Source organism: Sorex araneus, chromosome 11 (assembly GCF_027595985.1).
Source record: "Sorex araneus isolate mSorAra2 chromosome 11, mSorAra2.pri, whole genome shotgun sequence".
Classification (NCBI taxonomy): domain Eukaryota; kingdom Metazoa; phylum Chordata; class Mammalia; order Eulipotyphla; family Soricidae; genus Sorex; species Sorex araneus.
This window is the reverse complement of record NC_073312.1, coordinates 48726239-48747226: the sequence shown is the minus strand read 5'-3', so window position 1 is coordinate 48747226 and position 20988 is coordinate 48726239. Positions and strand designations below refer to the sequence as shown.

At 52.5% G+C, this 20988-nt stretch overlaps 1 protein-coding gene across 1 annotated transcript in view; it reads left to right on the top strand.

Annotated features, from left to right (window-relative positions):
* The first annotated feature begins 4412 nt into the window (after positions 1–4412).
* GNB1L (G protein subunit beta 1 like) overlaps positions 4413–20988 on the top strand; it is a 56332-nt gene continuing 39756 nt past the window's right edge. The window contains exon 1 of the mRNA XM_012932481.2: positions 4413–4827. The gene's annotated coding sequence lies outside the window, so the exon portion shown is untranslated. The remainder of the gene's footprint in view (positions 4828–20988) is intronic.

Genomic DNA, 20988 nt, shown 5'->3' with positions numbered 1-20988 from the left:
TAATTCCTGAGTGCAGAGTCAGGCGTAACCCCTGTGCGTTGCCAGGTGTAACCAAACAGGAAAAAAGAAAAACGAAAAAGGACATTTCTCCAAAGCAGATATACTTTGGCAAATAAACACAGGAGTCATTGAGGAAGTGCAAGTCAAGACTAGGAGATAGCTCTTCAGACCTTTTGGGGTGACGTTCATCAAAAAGCAGAGAGGGGGGCTGGAGCAATAGTACAGCGGGTAGGGGATTTGGCTTGCACTCGGCCAACCCGGTTCGATTCCCAGCATCCCATATGGTACCCTAAGCATAGCCAGGGGTGATTCCTGAGTGCAGAGCCAGGAGGAAACCCTGTGCATCGCTGGGTGTGACCCAAAAAGCAAAAAAAAAAAAAAGTCTATCAATTTTTGTCTATCACATACATCATTCATCATGTACGTAGAGTAAAAAAAAAAAAGCCCAAATTAATAAAAAGAAAAAAAACTAACCCTACAAACAACAAAATGGTGGTTGCCAGAGGGAAGTGGGTGGAGCATAGCGAAATGGGTGAAAGGGCCCGCAAAGGACAGCTTTCCTCTTAAGAAGCAAGTAAGTCATGGGATGTGCAGCGGTACAAGGCAATAGCTAATATTGTAAAAAAAAAAAAAAACTCTAGGAGATGGCGGTACAACAAAATGAATATGCTTAACTCCATTAGTAGCACTGTCATCCTGTTGTTCATTGATTTGCTCGAGTGGGCACCAGTAACATCTCCATTGTGAGACTTGTTACTGTTTTTGGCATATCAAATATGCCACAGTAGCTTGCCAGGCTCTGCCATGCGGGCGAGATACTCTCGGTAGCTTGTAGGGCTCTCCGAGAGGGATGAAGGAATTGAACCTGGGTCGAGCATATGCAAAGCAAATGCCCTACCGCTATGCTATCGCTCCACTAAATTATATAATCAAAAATAGCTAAAGTGGGATCCAGAGATCACAAATGAATCCCTGGACTGAGCAGCTTGAAGCAGGGATGGCTCCAAGCCATGTGCCGGGCTGTTTTCACCGGGACACCTCAGATGGGAGCAGGCGTTTTCTCTCTCCTCCTGCACCAAATGAACCCCGGCAGCTGCAAACTTCCAAACCCAATTGCCGCCACACTCAGGACCGATTTTCACAGGCTCATCCTGGGCCCCCCATGCAAAAGAATAAATCCGCTGAAAAACCCATGTATGTGGGACCAGTGACTAAAAACACCAGGTCTCAAGGGTCCGGACTGGGCCACCCCTTCTCATCTCCCCACACTTCCAGGGTCCTGGCTGCGTGATATCTCATACTATTTTTTTGTTTGTTTTTTTTTTTGTTGTTGAATCACCGTGAAATAGACCCTTATAGACATCTTATGCTATCCATAACAAGCAATACAAAATAAACTATCCAGCATCTGCCTGTGGGGCAGGCTTGAAAGGAGGTGGGAAACTTTGAAGTAAAGGTGGTGGGAAGGTGTAATGTCCACATAATGGAATATTATTCACCCTTAAAAAGAAACAAATTCTGATAGCTGCTCAACATGGGTGAACTTCGTAAAATTATTTTAGGGCAGAGGAAGGTAGCTCAGGGGATCAAAACCGGGTTCTGTCCCAGGGACTGTTGTCATCCCAGCACTGCTGTGCCAGGTTATCGAACTTCACTGGGCACGGCCCTGGGGTCCTCTGAGTTCAGCTTCGGAAGCCTTCTCCAAAACACCAAACTTCACATCCCTGGGATGAACGCTACTTGGTAGTGGTGTGTGATCTTTTTGATGAGTCATTGGATTCTATTTGATAGGATTTTGTGGAGGATCTTTGCATCTGTGTTCATCAGGGATATCGGCCTGTAATTCTCTTTGTGGTGTCTCCGTCTGCTTTTGGTATCAGGGTGACATTTGCCTCATAGAAACGGTTTGGAAGCATTTCTGATTCTTCAATTTCATGGAGAAGCTTGAAAAGGATTGGGAATAGGTCCTCTTTAAAGATTTGGAAGTTGGGATAGAGAAGGGACCACTAAGTCAATGATGGTTGGAGGGATTGCTCAGGATGGAAGATGTGTGCCGAAAATAGACACAGAAAAACATGATGGCCTCTCAGTATCTGTATTGCAAACCATATAGCCCAAAAGTAGAGAGAGAGTAACAAGGAAAGTCCTGCCAGAGAGGCAGGGTGGTGGGATGGGGTGTGGGTGGCGGGAGGGAAACTGGGGACATTGGTGGTGGAAAATATACACTGGTAGAGGGATGGGTGTTCAATCACTATATGAAAGAAACTCAATCATGAAAGCTTTGTAGCTGTATCTCAAGGTGAAGTCACTATCATCCCGTTGCTCATCGATTTGTTCGAGCAGGCACCAGTAATGTCTCTCATTGAGAGACTTGTTGTTACTGTTTTTGGTATATCCAATACTCACGGGTAGCTTGCCAGGCTCTGCCGTGCAGGCTCCATACTCTCGGTAGCTTGCTGGGCACTCTGAGAGGGGCGGAGGGATAGAACACGGGTCGGCTGCGTGAAAGGCGAAAGCCCAACCACTGTGCTATCTCAAGGTAGTTCAGCAAAAATAAAACAAAAAACAAAATACCAAACTTTATTCACTGATGTAACTCAGTGCTAGCTTCTGCTTTGCATGCTGAGGCCTTGAGTTTGATTCCTAGCACAACCCCGCATTGCTGAGTGCCGTGGGGGAACAGGGGAGGGGGCACATGGAGTATGTGACCCCCAGCAGGCACCACAATAATGACAGCAAAGAAAAGGGTGGGGGTGTGTGCGAAAATAAAGCAATCTTTTTCTAAGTAATACATATGCTTCCACTGATAGGTAAACTAGTATTGACAATATTGACAGGGAGTAGAAGAGAGTTAGCCATGGGCTGGGGAGTTAATGTTTAATGGGCACAGATACTCTGTGATGCTAATGTTTTGTCCACAAGGTTGGACAAAAATTCTGGAGTAGGATAGAATGAAGACTGGACAATCGTATTCATGAACGTAATGCCATTGAATAGCATACCTAAAAAAAGGGTAGATTGTTGTCATGCATACTTCATCACTGTTTAAATATACATATACATAGCATAGAGGATTTCTGGAGAGAGAGAGAAAAAAATGGATCCAAAAGGCCCTTTCTGATGGTCTGACTGGATGAATCATTTTTTTTTTTTTTTGCGCCAAGTCTGGCTGGGCTCTCTGCAGACAGGCGCTGGGCTGGCCTGAGCTTCCTAGCCCCTGAGGTAAGCCAAACTTACAGGAACTCCCCCTCTCCTTGGAGGCAGGAAGTTTAAATTATCAGGTCAATTAGGAAAGATACAACCGAAAAATACAAGTTTCATTCACACTTCAAGGAGGCGTTTCCTGGCTGGGTGCCATTTTTATTATTTTTGGCGGAGACGGCTGAAAGCCTTACAGCCTCAGCGAAGGTACAATGTGATCTTTGATTCGCGTTTCAGAGATCAAAGAGAACGAGTTTGGGTGTAAATGCAGATAACATTTCAGAGAGCCCTTCATGAAAGGAGTCACTAGACCAGAGCAGAAAGGGAGCTGGTGGGTTACGTGTGTTCGCCTTGAGAAACATCCTCTTCCAGCGAACGCAGCTGCCCGTGCGTGGCCCCAGTGACGCCTGGCCTGCACCCAGGTCCTTGGCCCGTGGGGCACTACGGCCTTGGGCAGGAGGGCTGGCATCCTCTCCTACTGTCCAGGCAGGGCGCTGCAGGAGAGGGCGCCGCCAATCTCGGTCTGTTCCCAAACCCTGGGTGGCATACCACTCACAGCGGGAAGCTGACTTAGGCAGCCCCCTCCCCCACTCTGCTCTGGCTGGTAGGGTGGCAAAACCCACCCGCGAAATAACCCCCAAAGCCCTCTGCCCTTCCACCTGCAGGCAGGTTTAGGTTTTGGTGGTGGTGGTGGTGGTGATGGGGCGAGGGGAAGGGGGGGTGTCACGGGGACCATGCTTTTTTTAAGGGGGGTGGGAGGATCCTAGGCTGGAGGTGTGTGGAACCCGGCGCTAACTAGGTTTTGAGAAAACGTCACAGGGTGGTGAGACCTCTTCTTGGAAAGTACAGTAGCCCTCTCTATGCCCAAACGTTCCAGCACCCCTCCAAACGCTCGCTAGCACCCCACGGCTCTCCAGTGCACATCCCGAGAGGCAGCATCCCCCATGCCCAGTTCTGCTGGACCCAGGTGGCGACGCCCCAAGAGCCTGACGCCAGATATTCCTTTCCCAGACGCCCCACATCCCTCCCCATGTCCAGCCAACGCTGTCCCGCGGCTGCGCACAGGGGGCAGCGTGGGGGTGGGGGACAAGGGGCGAGCGCACCGCCTTGACCCAGGGAGCGCCCGCGCGGCCGCTCGGCGCAGGCGCAGGAGGCCGAGCGCTCGGGGAGGGGCGTGGCGGGCGCGGCGCGGGGACGTCGGGGCGGGCGCGCGCGCGTAGGGGGCGTGGCCGGGCGCCGCACTGGGGGCTCCGTACGCCACGCTTCTGCGTGTGCCGGTGTCGCCCACTTGGACGGGTGGGTTCGTGGCATGGCCGGAGCCCAAGTGCCAGCGAGGGCACGCCGACACCCTTAACCGTCCCAACGCACAGTCTCCGGAGCGGTGCTTGGACCCCCCCCTCCCCTGGCCTGCGACCCCGCGCGCACCTCTCCGGGCCGGCGTTCCCGATTCTCGTTCTCCGCCGGGGAAAGGGGCACCTGGAGTTATTTTCGGACGCTTCCCGCGGTCTCGGGAGGTCGCAGCCGCGCCCTGCCTCGCCTCATGGCAGTCGATTTTGTTCTCCACTTTCTAGGTGGCTCTTTGACTCTCGCTTTCGGAGACGCGTGCGCCGCCGCGCGTAGCCACAGGTAAGTTGGGCTCCTTGCTGCCTTGGGGCATTGGGAGCGCCTGTTCCCGCGGTGGTTCCCTGCATGGCGACTGCGGGAGGGGCGATGCAGAGGTTTGCACCCTAGCATGAGGCTTTGCAACTTTGGGCCTGTTTTTCTACCCCCCGCCTGGGTCTCCCTGGAGCAAGGAAGGCGCGGGCTTCTCCAGGTGCGGCTGCTGGGGCGAGTGCGCAGGCGCCGTGGTGGTGCCCGCCGGGTTCGGGCGCTGTCCGGTCCAGGAGAAGCACCCGGGTTTCTCGGTGGCAGGTGGGATGGGGAGAGAATCCAGAGAACAGAGAGAACCCTGCCACGGCGCCTCAGGGTGGTGAGAGTCAGGACAGGCAGCCCTCTCCCTGAGACACAGGGCATCCACAGGCGTGCCAGTGACCAGGTAGGTGACAGCTCACATTCTGAGTGGGAATGGGAGGTCGGGACCCGGCCTTCCTCACTCCAGGAAGGTGAGAGATCTGGGCACTGCGTTTGGGGCATGGGATGTGGGCCTCTGTGGGCAGCCCAGGCATCTGACCTGGGATTTAGTGGTGTGGCAGCTGGGGCACGCTCCTGGGATGGATTGCTCAGAGCCCACTGAAAGACTGGCTTGCGCTCAGGCGTGGACTGTATTTGTATGCTGCCCTTGGTCACCCCTGCCCGAGGCTTTCAGGAGCAGAAACCTTGCAGGTGGAAGTCACCTGCTCCTCCTGTGAGGCTTTACCTAAGAGATTCCAGGATGCTTAAGGGGTAGAGATGGTTGCTCATAACATGGCAGCTTGCTATGCTGTGTGGGCTATTGTGGGAGACGATGGGCAAACTGCAGAGCTGTGTCTGCGTGGGGGAGCGCAGGTCAGGGAAGGTGTGTGTGTGTGAGCGGAGGGTGGGTCGATAAACACCAGGAGACCACACGTGGGCGCTTCTGCAGGCCCTGGTTCCCTCTCAGTGTGAGCTGATGGAACTTTGAGTGTGTGTGTGGAGGGCCTGTTGGGAAAGACACAGGGAGGGGTGAAGCAGAGCGCATTCCGTGGAGAGCTGGAGTAGACCTCCCTTTGCACGGAGCCTAGGGAGGAGGCTAGCCAGACTGGGCGGCAAGGGCCTGCTGCCCAGGAGACCCGCACCTTGCACTGCCTTTGGTTATAGCCGCCTGTCCTGAGTCAAGTGTGCTGAGTGCTACTTTTTAGCTCACTTGCAGGGGGGTGACTTTGGAGAAGTGAGAGAAGAGGGGCCCTGTGGGATTCGCCAGCCGACAACAGGATGCTCCTGCGGGGCGATGCATTGAGGTGGGAGTGGCAGAGCCTCCCTGCTACGCCTGGAATTACGAGCAGAATCTGGCGAGCCTAATGCTGGAGAATAGGGCCCCCAACTCATGACATGACCGATAAATGTCAGGGCATGGTCTGTGTGCCTGATAGTGCTTTGGGCAGTTGGAGACACGACCCCAACAGCCTGTCGGGTATAATTCACAACTGGTGTAGTGACATCTAGGAGTTAAATGTGTCTCTAGAGCCAGGTTCAGTAGCGTCTGCCACTCCCTGGCCATGTGTGGTAGTGACCCTCCTCCCCTCACACCCTGGCCCTATGGGTAAGGCTCCCAGAGATGGGGTCAGTGTCCATGCTGGTGGGATGCCCAGTTAAAAGTTGCCGCTGTCACTCTCTGGATATACTCTGAGAGCCAGGACAATCAGGAAAGCCCAGAGGGTCTGATCTGGATGCTTTTTCTTTTCCTGGGACTGACTGCGTCTGTCCCCCCATCTGGCCTTCAGAGTGTCCCAGGTGCATCCTTCTTGGCCTTCTTTCTGAGTTCCTGGCTGGATTTCCTGCCTCCGGCCTCCCCCAGCCCCCAGGAGATGGTTGGGGCTAGTTCCTGCTCTTCCCTGCCCTTTGGTTTGGGGAAGGTGGCCTGGGAGGATGGACCATCAGTCCGACAGTCCCCTCAACTCTGCTCAGCTGTGCCCAGGCTGTGGCCTTCTGCTCCCTGCACACTGAGCACTGACCTGGAGCACCAGGGTTGCCACAGCTCCTCAGCCCATCTTTGTCCTGTTGTGGTCTGCCCACGCCCTGGCCTGTACCATCTCCATCTCTCTTCCCGCTTCTTGTCGTCACTAAGGGAACTTGGCTCCCACTGTGCCTGGTGACAGTGGGTGATGGCTCATCACCCCCGTGCACACCCTTGGTAGCAGATGGACTGGACTGGCCTCTCCTGGCCTCTCAGTGTCTCTTCGGTAGCCCTGCATTGAGCTGTGGGAATCCTGTGCGTGTGTGTATGTGATGTGTATGTTGGGGCGCACATGTGTGCTCCACCGTGGAGCTGAGGAGCATGGAGAGCAGTGCTCGTGTGGCAGCCCACTTAGCATGCCTGGCCCCTGACCTCTTAGTGGACATTCACTGGGTGCCAGGTTCAGACCTGTACAGTTTTGGTGGTTCCACTTTCTGGTCCAGCCGGGGTGTTTTGTACCCTGGTTCCTCAAGTGCTTCCCACCCAGCTCCAGCCATATGCCTGAGATTCAGGAGCAACCTCACCAGGGTCCTGCTCCTAGCCAGAGGATTATGAGACCTTGTGCCAGGATCTCGAGGAAGCAATTCAAGACTCAGACAGTTTCTCTGAGGACCATGCTCCAGTGCCGTGCCCCCACCCTGGGCCTCAAGCTGGTCACTGGTAGCCACCGCCACCTGTGGTGAGGACTTAGCTCGGTTCTGGAGACCACGGACACCACGTGGCCACTGCCCCCAGACCTCTGCTTGCTGCTTTGTTTTTTTGGGTTTTTTTTTTTTTTTTGCTTTTTGGGTCACACCCAGTGATGCACAGGGGTCACTCCTGGCTCTGCACTCAGGAACTACCCCTGGCGGTGCTCAGGAGACCATATGGGATGCTGGGAATCGAACCCGGGTCAGCCGCGTTCAAGGCAAATGCCCTACCCGCTGTGCTATCATTCCAGCCCCTCTGCTTGCTGCTTTGTGTGCCCCATCTCTTCCTTGTTCTGACTCTGCACCCAGAAATGCTTTACTTGAGCGGCAGCTGGCCAGGAAGAATCCCAGGCTTTGGTCGGTCCTGGTCCTGTAAGGCCTGCCTCTCACCCAGCCCCTGCACTTGAGAATCTGCTGGGTTCTCGATCCAGAAACCAGAACCAGCTTGCCCCTTGGGGCCACAGCACCCCAGAGATAGGAGGAGATTCCTGAAACAGTGGAAAGCCAGCAGGCATCCTTGGGTACTGGACAGGAGCTCATGGACACCCAGTGACACCCCCCACCTCCACCCCGGGGAGCTACCTGCAGTCCTGGATTCTGAGCGTGACTGCACTAGCATAGTAGTGCCCCACCTGGTGAGGCGGCACAGCTGGTGACCCTAAATGCAGTGCTGCCAGGAGTTGCCCAAACCACTGACCCATTTTTGGCTGAGGAACTGCGTGGATCATGGGGCTCTGCTGTGTCTGAACACAAATTCTCATCCACAGCCGAATGCTGGCCTCTCGTCTTGTGCCCCTCATCCCCCCTCCTTCCCCTGTGGCCCAGTGGCTGCCTCCCACGGCACTTTCAACTGCACCCCTGTATCTTGCAGGTTCCTCTGAGGGGACAGTGTGCTCAAGGTCAGACTCCATCGTATTTGTAGCATCTTTGTAATCCCCCAGAGAAAAGCTGTGTACCTCCTCGGACCCTGGCAGGACTGGGCGGGACCTGCCGTCCCAGCCCTGTTGGGATCTGCTCTCTGCCTGGGTGAAGTGGCCGTTTGCATCAGCCCGATGCAGCAGGGCAGTTTGTCTTGGCGGAGAGAGGTGCTTCCCTGTGTGCTTCCCGGCAGCCCTGGCCGCCGGGGATGCCTTGAGTGTGCAAAAACACGGTGCGGGACTCTCACCAGTCAGTTCCGTCCCGGGCCTCTCCCCTGCTGTCTGTTCACGTCCTGGTGCCTGGCTTCCTTGGGAAATCGGCCCACGCTGTCACTCCCCAGGGCCCTTGCTCTCCTCCCACTTGCTGCGCTGCGGCCGCCCCTGCCCCGGCTTGCAGGGAGCCGACTCAGCACTGAAGCCCGGTCCTGGGTATGTTTCTGGGCAGACTATGAGCCGCCGTTTTAGTTGGCTGTGGGTGCCTGGTACACAGTCGTGCTTACCGGATCTGTGGTGGAGCCTGAGGGGTGGAGGCTGCAGACCAGCATAGCCCTGACCTTGTCCTGTGTGCTGAACGCTGGGCAGGGTCCCAGCCCCAGGCTATAGGTGAGTGGTGGCTGCCCGTGGGGCTCCGGTGAGGCAGCAAGAGTCAGAGTACAGCTGAGGGAATTGGGGCTCAGGCGGTGGAGAAGGGGGCTTGGCAGGTGGGTGTGGGCTTGAACGCTGACTCCCCAAGTAGCTGAGGGAGCCACCAGTGAAGTGGGGAGCTGGGAGGCCCCAGGGGCCGAGGAATGGAATGAAGAAAGACCTGTTCTGCACACAGATGGGCTTTCAGGCTCTCTTGAGCCAAGTTGAACACAGGAGGGTATAGGGCACCTGCTCAGAGGGGCGGATGGGCAAGAATTTCAAGCCCTTTCAGATTTTATAATCATGTCAATAAAAACAGCAGCTTCCTGGAAAGCAGGACAAAAGTTAGTTATAATAAGTACCTAGAAGTTGATACTAAAACAAAAAAAAATTAATGATAAATACTTTTTAAGATACTGGAATCTGGGGGTGGGGCACTACTGGCTCTGCATTCAGAGATCTCTCCTGGTGGGGTTTAGGGGACCATATGTGTTGCTGGGAATCGAACCCAGGTCAGCTGCATGCAAAGCAAACACTCCCTACCCACTGTACTATTGTTCTGGCCCTGTCTATGAGGTTTTTTGTTTGGTGTTTTGGTTGGCTGGTTGGTTGGTTTTGGTTTGGGACCACATCCAGCTGTGCACAGGGCTTACTCCTGGCTCTACACTCAGGGATTACTCCTGGTAATGCCCAGGGCTTACTCCTGACTGTAATGTTCACGGATCACTCCTGGCAGTGCTCAGGGGACCCTTTGAGATGCTGGGGATGGAACCTGGGTTGGCTGCATGCAAGACAAGCATCCTTTCTACCCGCTGTACTACTTCTCTCCAATTTATGAATGTTTTATTTATTTAAGGATAGATAAAGAGTTGCAAATCTTGGAAATAGGTGGGAAACGGATACAATCCTAAAAGCAATAAAGCATGCAGACAGGAAATTCAGGTGCTTTTTTTTTTTAAGGGGGGGTGTGTTTGTTTGGGGGCCGCACCCAGCGGTGCCACACCTGGGGCCATACCTGGTTCTGTGCTCAGAGGACCATATGTGGTTCAGAATCTGCGGTGGTAGCAGCTGCTTGCTAGCAAGCACCTGAACTTGTGTCTCTGGCCCTCGGGTGCTGTTTTGATTCTGGCCAGAGGTGGAGAATTAGTGGGTATCTGGCCCAGTGTTCTGTATGGGTTCCTCAGCTGTCCATCTGACCCTCCTCTCACTGTCTGGGGCCAATTGCTCCCCACCGCCCCACCCACTCTGGACTGGAGCCCAGCCTTCTTGTAGAACTGGTGTCAGTGGCCGTATCGAAGCTGGCAAGCCCTTTGGGGTACCGGTCAGCTCCACACTGTGTTGCTGGCCTCTGCAAGGCTGCCTTGCCACTCTGCGCCCGGGGCAGTGCGAGGAGGGGGGCGTTGGGGAGGGAGGGATACTGAAGCAGATCCCTTCGGCTCAGCATCCTCTTGATTGTCCCAGGCTCTTGCCCTATAGGGAAGGCAGGTGGGGTCCCTAGCAGCTAAATTCTGGTTGCCATTCCTGGGAGCTCAAGGAGCGGAGGGGAGGGCTCTAGTCTGGCCTTCCCGAAAGGCAGTGCATGTGGTGGGGCAAGCAGGCTGCCTGGCTTCTGGCTGGTGGCTTTGCTCTGCCTGAGCAGAGGTGACAACCAGGCTTGTTTTTCCACTCCACAGGGGAGAAGGAGCACAGAGCCAGGAGGTGAGACTCCGTGGTGTGCAGTGGGACGAGGCCTCTCATGGCCAGCAAGCCACACATGGTGGATTGGAGCAGGGGGTGCCTGGCAGAGGGCACTGGGAATGCCCGGGGCTGCCTGCTTCCCAGATCATCACATCTGCCCCTCCTTCCCTGGGGCACATGCAGAGATTTTATTCCTAAGGCTAAGACTCAGCAGGTTTTAGTGGAAGGGCTTTGTAGAAATATCCATGTCCCAGGAACCTTCTCAAACAGGAGATGGTAAGGGTGTGTTCCTGTGACATACCGAGCACTTACCAATCTGCAGTCATGGAGGTCACTTGGAAATTGATGTGGACTTGGTGAACAGAGAGAAGAGAACTTTCGTGTAGAGCCCCCCAAGATACGGGGATTTAGCTACCTCACTATCCAGTCTGTCCTCCAGATGGATTAAGGATTTCAGCGTTGAAAACAAGCAGTGATACTACAGAGAATATGGGTGAAGTTTCTTTTTGCCTGGGATCCAGGACTGTGGACGGTTTAGATGACCATCTGTGCTGAAGACATGGAGAAGCAAAGCGCCCCCTACGCCTTGTGGGAGCAGCCAGTACTTGCCCCGATGACTTTTCCTGGACACTTACCTGTCTGCAGATGGGCATTGCTCTCTGAGCTTGGGGACCCCGGGGCACGGACTTGAGTTTGGTCACACCTGGTTTCCCCCACTTGCAAGCTGCCATTTCTTGTTGTCATTTGAACTCTCTGCATTGTCAGACTAGCGTGTCCTCAGAGAGCAGATCGACAGACAATTGGATGAGAGCATGCCTGTGCAGTGACCTGAGCCCTGGAGACTGCCAGGAGGGCATCACTGCATTATTAACAGCAACGTGTGAGCTGGCCCAAAGCGCCGGCAGTGTGGGGCGAGGAGTCTGGAGCCACTGTGGCGCTTACCCTGCCGTAGTGGTCAGAATGAGCCGGGTTGCGCTGCAGTAACAAACATGGCCACCACCACCTACCTATTCATTTTCTGCTCGCCATCACACACTTCTGCTCAGGGCACCCTCCTCAGGGACCTGTGTCAGCAGGAACTCCGAAGACACATTTCTCCATGAGCACAGGGGCCGAGGAAAGAGTATGTGTCCCTCTACTTCCACTCCTGCCACCAAAAGAAGCCGCATTTTGGGACTGCTCCCGGCGGTACTTGGGGGACCATATGGTGTTCCAGCCCTTCAGCCACCTCCCTGGTTTCTTCTGGCTTGTCCACAGCTGCTTTCTAACTTTGTCTTCATGGTGTCGGCCTCTGTGTCTCTTTCCTGCTCTCGTATAGACTCTGGACATGGGCTCAGACTCACCTATAATCACATTTAAACTTACTTATCTCTGTGTTTTTGTCTCAAAAAAAAAAAAAAAAACAAAACCTTCTGTGTAGGGGCCAGAGCCATAGTACAGCGTGTCGGGTGTTTACTTTGCATGCGGCTAACCCAGATTCAAAAACGTGACACTCTAGAAGGTCCCCCAAGCCCACCAGGAGTGATTTCTGAGTGCAGAGCCAGGAGCAAGCCCTAAGCACTGCTGGTTGTGTCCCAAAACAAAAACAAACCTTTTGTGGGGACAGTGCCAGGTGGTGCACTGTGATTACTCTGGCTCTGTGCTCAGGAGGCTCTCCGGGTCCCATGGTGCCAAGGATTCAATTTGGGCCTCCTGCTTGCAAAGCATGAACTCAAGCCATTGAGCTCCATCCTTCCCTCTTTGAAGGTCTCATCTCCCAGTAGATCATTCTAGGGCATTTCGGGGTTAGGGCTTCAGCTCGGGAACTTGGGGAGACAGTTTGTCGCTAGTATGTGCACAGTGGGTCTCTTCCAGGCTGACAGTGTTGGTGCAGCTGCCCTGGCACCTGCCCCAGGTTGCTGGCACCCATGTGCAGCGCCTGACCGGGGCCTGGGCTGGGTGTGGGTGTGGACTCCTGCCCTGGAAAGCTGGCTCTGCCCGAGGGAACGGGCTGTTGCTTCAGCTGTGACCATTTTGCCTGGCTCCCGGGTCACCAACTGTGCACTTGGCTGGAGGGTCTGCTGTCACCAGAGATGGCGGGTGAAGGCCGGAGCCCTGGCCCACCGACGCGGCTGTGTAAAGGGAGTGAGCAGTAGAAGGGCGTGTGCGGCACCTGTGTGTGGCCTGCTGGGTGCTCGCTGATGTGGGAGCCCCATGCCTTTCCTGCAGGGCTGGACCCCCAGCAGCAGGTGCCGGGGACATGCTGGCCACGCCTGGGGCTGCCCCTTTCCTGCCGCTCACGGGGCTGCCCTTGCCCTCTCACTCCTCTGACTTTACAGGGGGTTGCCTTTGTTGTCAGGTAGGGAAGTGGCCTTCTTCCCCCCAAAGGCTCTTGCTTAGGCTAGTTTCATTCTATTCACCGTTGCGGTGCTGGGGATTGAACCCAGGACCTCTGCCACTGAGCTCCATCCCCACCGGGATCAAACGCATTATTTCCACAGACCCAGGGTGGTGTGGTAGACTGGCATGTCTGTTGCTGCTCCAGCTCTAGTTAGTCCTTGCCTTGGGATGCCAGGCCGACAGCCTCCCCCTTCTCCGGCCCCCTGGGACTGCCTGCCCAGTGCCCTCTCTGGACGGTACTTTGCATCTGTCTGGGCCCGGTGATCTCATGCCAAGGTGGGTGGCAGATGCGAGCCCCAACCTAGAGACCCAGGCCTACAGATCGCCTTCATCAGCTTGTTCCTCCCCTCCCGGCGTAGGGGGCATTTCTCTGGGGCTGGGACCTGGGCAATAGATACTTCCATCAGGAGGTTGCTGGGCTGCCGACTCCCTGGCTCCTGTGGGGCTAGAGGCCCAGCTCTGCCTTTTCTGGGACACCTTCTGGCCTCTGTACCCCTTTAATGCTTTAGCAGCAGAGTGGAGGTTTCCTGAGGTGGGGTCCCAGTAGTAGGGGGTCGTCAGCTGACACTAAGGCCCTGTGCTGCCCCCGGGACCAGCAGATACATTACCACTGAAGCCCCAGGTTCCTCAGTACAGATGGAGCCTTGGGGGGGGCGGGGTAGGGCTGATGAGGTGCTGCCCCACCTGGTCATCCTGGCCGCCTGGGCTTCCTGGTCACAGTCACATCCTTTTAGTCACGGAAGTCTCACTTTGGCCAGTGTCCGGTAGGGCTGTACTCACTCCCCAACCCCCCTCTCTACCAAACCTGCTCACGGCCGTCAGCGTCAGGGGCTGCCTGTCCTGTGTTGGTGCATTAGAGCCGTGTGGTCCTGAGGGCAGCGTGGCTCTGGGCACATTGTGGGCTCTGTTGCAGGCCTGGCGGGGGGGACTTAAGTGGCCTCTGTCGCAGCTGGACTCTTTGATCCATGGAGAATACCTCCCCAGCTCTGGAGCTCGGGACCCCCATTTTCTAGGCCAGGGCACCAGTCTTTGGACCACAGCCTGCCCTGTGGCAGCAGAGGTGGCCGCCCCAGCAGACGTGGCCCCCCCGGCCGGCAGTGGCGCACAGGAACGGGCACTTCCTGTAGCACGGCAGCTTCCCGTGTGCACACGGGGACAAAGCGCCGGCGGCCAGAGCTGGCTGGGTTCCCGGGCCTGCCCGTAAGTGCCGGGGGCAGGCTGGCTGGCCTTCCTTCCTGCCGTCTCTGAGGGGCTCCCCGTGCGGCTCCTGGGGTGGGGGTCCGATGCCCTTGGCAGCAGCTGGTGAATCCTCTTCATGGTGAGGCCCTACCTGCCCTTCCTGCCGCCCAGCAACCCCTCACCCCCCCAGTTCCTCAGGCCACCCCGGACTTTGCCCTTGTCCTTGTCTCCTCATCCTGAGAAGCCTGGGAATTACAACCTCCGTGCCCGAGATGGGTAGAAGACCAACCCCTCAACACCCCTCAACATCCTCCTTTTCTCCTTGAGGGGGTCCCTTGGCACACCCCCTGCAGGGACTTGGCTGGTGGGGCCAGGGCAGAACCAGCCACTTTGTGCCTGCCCACCACACAGCGTTGCCCACAACCCTTGCATGGTCCTGGGGAGCCGACTAGCTTGGCCCTTGTTGTCCCTTCACCCCAATTCAATGGGGTAGTTGCCCTGGCCTGGTGGAGCAAGTGCCTGGTTCTTTGTAGGGCCCCACCCAGCTTACTGTAGACAGTGGTCAGTGCTGGCAGCCTCCGCAGCTGGCAGACTCCTCAGGTCTGGGGAAACCCAGAGTGCTGGCAGCCCTTCTTGAGGTGCTCAGGGTGCAGCTGCAGGGAGGTGCAGTTGTAGGACTTCTGGCTGGGCGCAGAGAATCTTGTTGGGGAGCAGCTGAGCTTTCCAGGAGCCACATACACATACGCACACGCACATGCATAACACAGGCACATGTGCATGCATGCGCGCACACATGCATGCACACGTGTACACATGCATACACACGTGCACACATGCACGGCTGCTACCCTGGGTGTAATGGGAGGCCTCGCCTGGGGTCTGTCCCTCCTCACGGCTCCACACGAGATTGTGGCAGTCTGCCCTCCCTCCCTGCTACACTGTGTGGACTTCCCCTCACTGGGGCCCAGCCTGCCCTCAGGCGTGACCTGTCTGGCAGCCCAGGTATGCTCCTGCGGCAGGTACACTCAGGTGTCTGCCACATGCACCCACACATCAGCCATAGGCCTCACTGGTCCCTGGTGCTGGGGCTCACGGCCTGCCATGACTGGGACTTCTGTGTGTCTCCTGGTGCACAGGCTGCCGGGACAGCGGCTGCTCCACCCTCCCTGCACACCTCCCTGTGGTCCTCCTGCTGCGAAGGGGCCTCATCGGGAGAAGCACTGTCCAAAGGACGGTCGGTGCAGTACAGTGCCCAACTCCCGGAGAGCACGGGGCAGCTGGTGGCACCATCATCTCAGCCCCTCTGCCCGGTCCCAGGCGGGGCTGGCCAGCCGCATCCCCGGAACCCTTCCCCACGATCTGCATCTTTGAAGCCGGGGATACTGACAGGGGATTCAATGAATCCAAGGTCGCCCGTCAGGCGTTGACAGATGCCCGGCCACGATACTATTTCTGATTTAATAACCGAATGGGAGGCTGGCCCTTGGTAATAATTAGGGCTAATTACTGAGGAGGTGTTGACAGACGAGCTGAGAGGAAACAAACTACCTTTATCCCGGGGCTTAGAGTCAGATTACCGGCCCACTGCTATCTGCCCCTCAGAAAGGAGACGCTTCAATCACTCACCGAGGCTTCAAAGGGGAAAGGGCCCTGACAATGCACTGGGCTCGGGAAGGAGCGATGAAGTGCGCCTTTGACTCCGCACCGCCCAGCGGAGCCCTGTTCCAGAAATGGTCTCTTTGTGAAGTTTGAGTTACCCTGGGCAGAGCTGCCTCCTGAGTCCGGGGGCTGGGGAGGGGCTGCAGTGGGTGAGGGCAGGGCTGGTGCCACGAAGCCAAACCCACCCCGTTTGGGCCCACCCTGTGATGCCAGCAGGGCCAGCCCCGTCTGCTGGCTCTCTCCCATGGGTCTGCACAGTTAACTGTGGTATCTTTTCTTTGGCTCAGGCCGTGCCCAGTGCTCTGTGGCCATGAGCCGCGGGAATCAGGACAGGAGTCGTAGTACCCCAGCAGGGCTATGCCTTCCCTGGCTGCTTTGGGTGTCCCCAGCCACCACGGGCAGGTCTAACCTTCTGGGAAGGGCCATATCCATGGCTTTGTTGGTGGCAGGATGACCCCGTGGGGGCCCTAGTGTCACTCTCTGCGCTGCCCCCTGTGGTATCGAGAGCCAGTTCTCAGGTTTTATTGCCTTTGACCATTTCTTGGGGGTTTTTGCTTGTTTGTTTGTTTGTTTTGGGGCTGACTGTGCTCAGGGATCACTCCTGCCAGGGTTGGGGAACCATACAGCATGCTGGGGATCAAACTTGGGCCAGCCACATGCTAGGCTGAGTGCCCTGCATGCTCTGCTATTGTTCCAGCCCCTCCTCTGGCCATTCTGTATTTTCTTACTGTGGGTTTTTATATCCTGCAGGTGAGAAAGATCATTCTGTGTCCCTCTCTTTCTGGCTGACTCCACTTAGCATGATTCTCTCCAGATCATTCACATAGCAAATTGCATAACTTCATCTTTTTATCATAGCTGCGTAGTATTCCATACTATATAAATACCATTGTTTCTTTGTCCAGTCATCTGTACTTGGACGCCTGAGTTGTTTCAGATTTTGGCTCTCATGACTAATGCTGTAATGAACATAGGAACACAGATGTCTTTTCTGCATTGAGTTTTTTTGACCCTGGGGGTAGATGCCGAGAAGTGGAAGTGCTGGGTCATGTGGAAGCTCAATTCTTAGTTTTTTGAGGAATATTCATATTGTTTTCCAGAAATGTTGAACCAGTTGATGTTCCTGTCAGCCATGAGTTCTTACATCCTCATCAACAATGAATTTATTACTTTTTCAAAATTAGGTTTTGGGGCCACAACCCCATGGTGCTCGGGGCTTACTCTTGGCTCTGCTGTCACTCCTGACAGGCTTGGAGAACCATATGGGTTATGCAAGGAAAGCATCCTACTTACTATATTTCTCTGGCCCCGTGGTTTTTGTACTTTTTGATGTGTGTCAATCTCACTGGCATGAAGTGATATGATATCTCATTGTTTTGATTTTCATTTCCCTGATTAGAAGGGATAGAGAGCATTTTTCCCCCATATACATATTGACCCTCTGTATGTCTTTAAGGAAGTTCCTGTTCATCTCTTCTGCTCAGTTTTTGATAGGGTTGATTTTTTTTCCTTAAGTTTTTTACAAGTGCTTTATGTATCTTGAATATTAATCCTTTGTTAGATGAATGGTGGTAAAATACTTCTTCCAGTCTGTGGGGTGTCTTTTTGTTCTGGTTGTTTCTTTGCAGTACAGGAGCATTTTAATTTGATGTAGTTCCATTTGTTTATCTTTGCTTCCATTTGCTTTGCCAATGACATTGAATCATTGAAGGTACCTCTTTCTTCTTTCTTTCTTTCTTTCTTTCTTTCTTTCTTTCTTTCTTTCTTTCTTTCTTTCTTTCTTTCTTTCTTTCTTTCTTTCTTTCTTTCTTCCTTTCTCTCTTTCTTTCCTTTTAAAGTTACTTATTTTTATAAAGTTGTTCATGGTTTATTACATTCAGTATTCTAACACCAGTCCTACCACCATTATTTCCAATTTTCCCAACCACCCCTCAAACCTGCCCCTATAGCAGGCCCTGAATAATTTATTTTATATTGCTTGTTATAATTCACCAAAAATAATGGAAAAATATTTCCTTAGAAGACAGTGTGTGAATATTGTTATATCTCATGAAGATACCTCGATTGAGTGTCATGAAGAGTTCTGCCTAGGTTTTCCTCAATATAATTTATGGATTCAGGTCTGATATTGATGTTTTTAATTCATTTTTATTTAAAAAAATTTCTGGTTTACAATATTATTAATGGTGGTTTTTTCAAGGACATAATTCCAACACCACACCCATCACTAGGGTAGCCATCTCCCTCCCCAAAGGAACTCAGCTCCCCTCCTTCTTCAGCACCCATCCCAACTCAATTGTGTGGGTCAGTTTCCTCATTATGTTGCCTTCGGATGCTTGCTACTACCTTGCTGTGTGTCTTTACTTTTTTTGTGAAGCAAGGTGGTTTTTATTGAAATTTATTTGGAAAGACATGAGGGGAGAGAGAGGAAGAAGTATTTGTTCACGAGAGAACACAGGCTTCGCCGTGGTGGAAATAAGCAAGCAAAGAAACATTGAGACAAGCAAGCGAGCTACATGTTCAGGGGGAGCACGGACTTGGAGACCAAGCTGCTGTGTATCTTTTAATTGTCTTTCACAGAAAATAAATTATCTAGCGTCTGCCCCTGACAGGTAGGCTTGAATGGTGGTGGGAAATTTCGAGCAAAACATAATACCCAAAATTAGAGAGTAATGGGGAAATTGTCTGCCATAGAGGCAGGGGGAGGACTGGAATGTGGGTGGTGGAAAATGCGCACTGGTAGAGGGATGGGTGTTCCATCACTGTATGCTGAATCTCAAACATGAAAGCTTTGTAACTCTATCTCATGGTGATACAACTAAAAAAAAAAGTAATGTGGAGTTCATGCCAAATTCAATCAGCTTAATCAGTGTCTGAACAAATAGCAATCAATACTCCTATTATTAAAAAAAAAATTTTGTCTTTCACACAGAGTGTGAAATAGGGATGTGAGTTCATTTTTCTTGTGACTGACAAGTTTTTCCAAAACCATTTGTTCAAAAGGATTTTTTTGTTTGTTTGTTTTTAAACTCCACTTAATACTTAGCTTCTTTGTCTAGGATTTTCTGTTCCTCTACCTGAGGGTCTATCTCTGGGCTCTCAATTTTATTCCATTAGTCATCCCACACTGTCCTGATTACTGCAACTTTATAGTATAATTTAAAGTTTGAGAAAGAGAAGCTTTTCTTCTTCCTAGGATTGTTTTGGCTATTCTGGGTAGTGTGGGGTTTTATTATTTCACATAAATTTTAGCAGCATTTGGTCTATGTCTTTAAAAAATGTTATAGGGATTTACATAGGGAGTGTATTGAATCTGTATAGTGCTTTGGGCAATATTGTCATTTTGACCATATTAATCTTTCTAATCCATGAACAGGGGACATGTTCCCATTTCCTTGTGTATTCTTTTATTTCTTTCAGCAGTGATTTATAGTTTTCATTATATAAGTCTTTTATATCTTTTGTTAAAGGATTCCCAGGTATTTGATTTTTTTTTAAGCTCAATTGTGAATGGGATTTCTTTTTTCACTTAACAAAATATTTGCAAACAATTTAGCAATACATCAAAAAAGATCATGCATTATGACCAATAGGATTTATCCTAGGGATACAAGCATAACTTAATATACACAATTCATTCAATGTAATATGCCACATCAATGCAAAGGAAAATAAAGACCATGTGGCCATATCAAGAGATACAAAGAAAGCATTTGTCAAGATCCAACATTCATTCATGGTTAAAAATAAAAAACTCAGGGCTGGAGCAATAGCATACCGGGTAGGGCATTTGCCTTGCACGCAGCTGACCCAGGTTCGATTCCCAGCATCCCATATGGTCCCCTGAGCACCGCCAGAGGTGATTCCTGAGTGCAGAGCCAGGAGTAACCCCTGTGCATCGCCAGGTATGACCCAAAAAGCAAATAAATAAATAAATAAATACTCAATAAAATGGTAGTAGAAGGAACTTCCCTCAGTATAGGAAAGCCATTTACTATGAACCTACAGCCAAAATAATTCACAATGGTGAAAAACTGAAAGCCTTCTGTCTAAGGTCAGGCATGGAACAAGGTTGCCCACTCGTACTACTATTCAGTATGGTATTGGATGTCTTTGCCACAGCAAGTAGGAAAGGAAGGGATAGTAAAGTTAAAAGAAGAAGTCAAACCATCATTACTTGCGGGTGACATGCTGCTATATTAAGAAAACCCTGGGGCTGGAGCGATAGCACAGCGGGTAGGGCGTTTGCCTTGCACGCGGCCAACCCGGGTTCGAATCCCAGCATTCCGTATGGTCCCCCGAGCACCGCCAGGAATAATTCCTGAGTGCATGAGCCAGGAGTGACCCCTGTGCAACGCCGGGTGTGACCCAAAAACCAAAAAAAAAAAAAAAAAAAAACCCCTATAAGCTTTATTAAAGAAGAAAAGCTCTCAGAAACAGTAAGTGTGTGGAGTATAGGCAGACTACAGAACTTAACATTCTGAATTTCATGGCATTCTTATAGGCAAATGATGAAACAGAAGAGAGAGAAATACACATTTAAAAATATAAACAAAAAGCAAAAAAAAAAATAAAAATATAAACATCTGAAGAGATAGTAATCTGGGTAGAGCACTTGCCTTGCACACAGTCAGCCCGGGTTCAATCCTCAGCATCCCGTAGGGTCCCCTGAGCCCTGCCCGATGTGGCCTCAAAACCAAATTGAAAATAAAATGACTAATGTCCAGTAAACACGTTAAAGTATGTTTAGGAATCATATAGTACAGAGGTTAAAGTGCTTGCCTTGCATGTGGCTGACCCCAGTTCTGTTCCTGGCACCACTCAGGATCCCCAAGCATATTCAGGAGTGAAGGGCCATAGGCTAGCCCTTGCTTGGGCTATGTCCTGCATGTCAAATTTTTTTCTTTTCTTTTTTTTTTATTGAATCACAGTGAGATACATGGTTACAAAGTTGTTCATGATTGGGTTTCAGTCATATAATGTCCCAACACCTGTCCCTTCACCAGTGTACCACAGTGTCCCCACCTGCTTC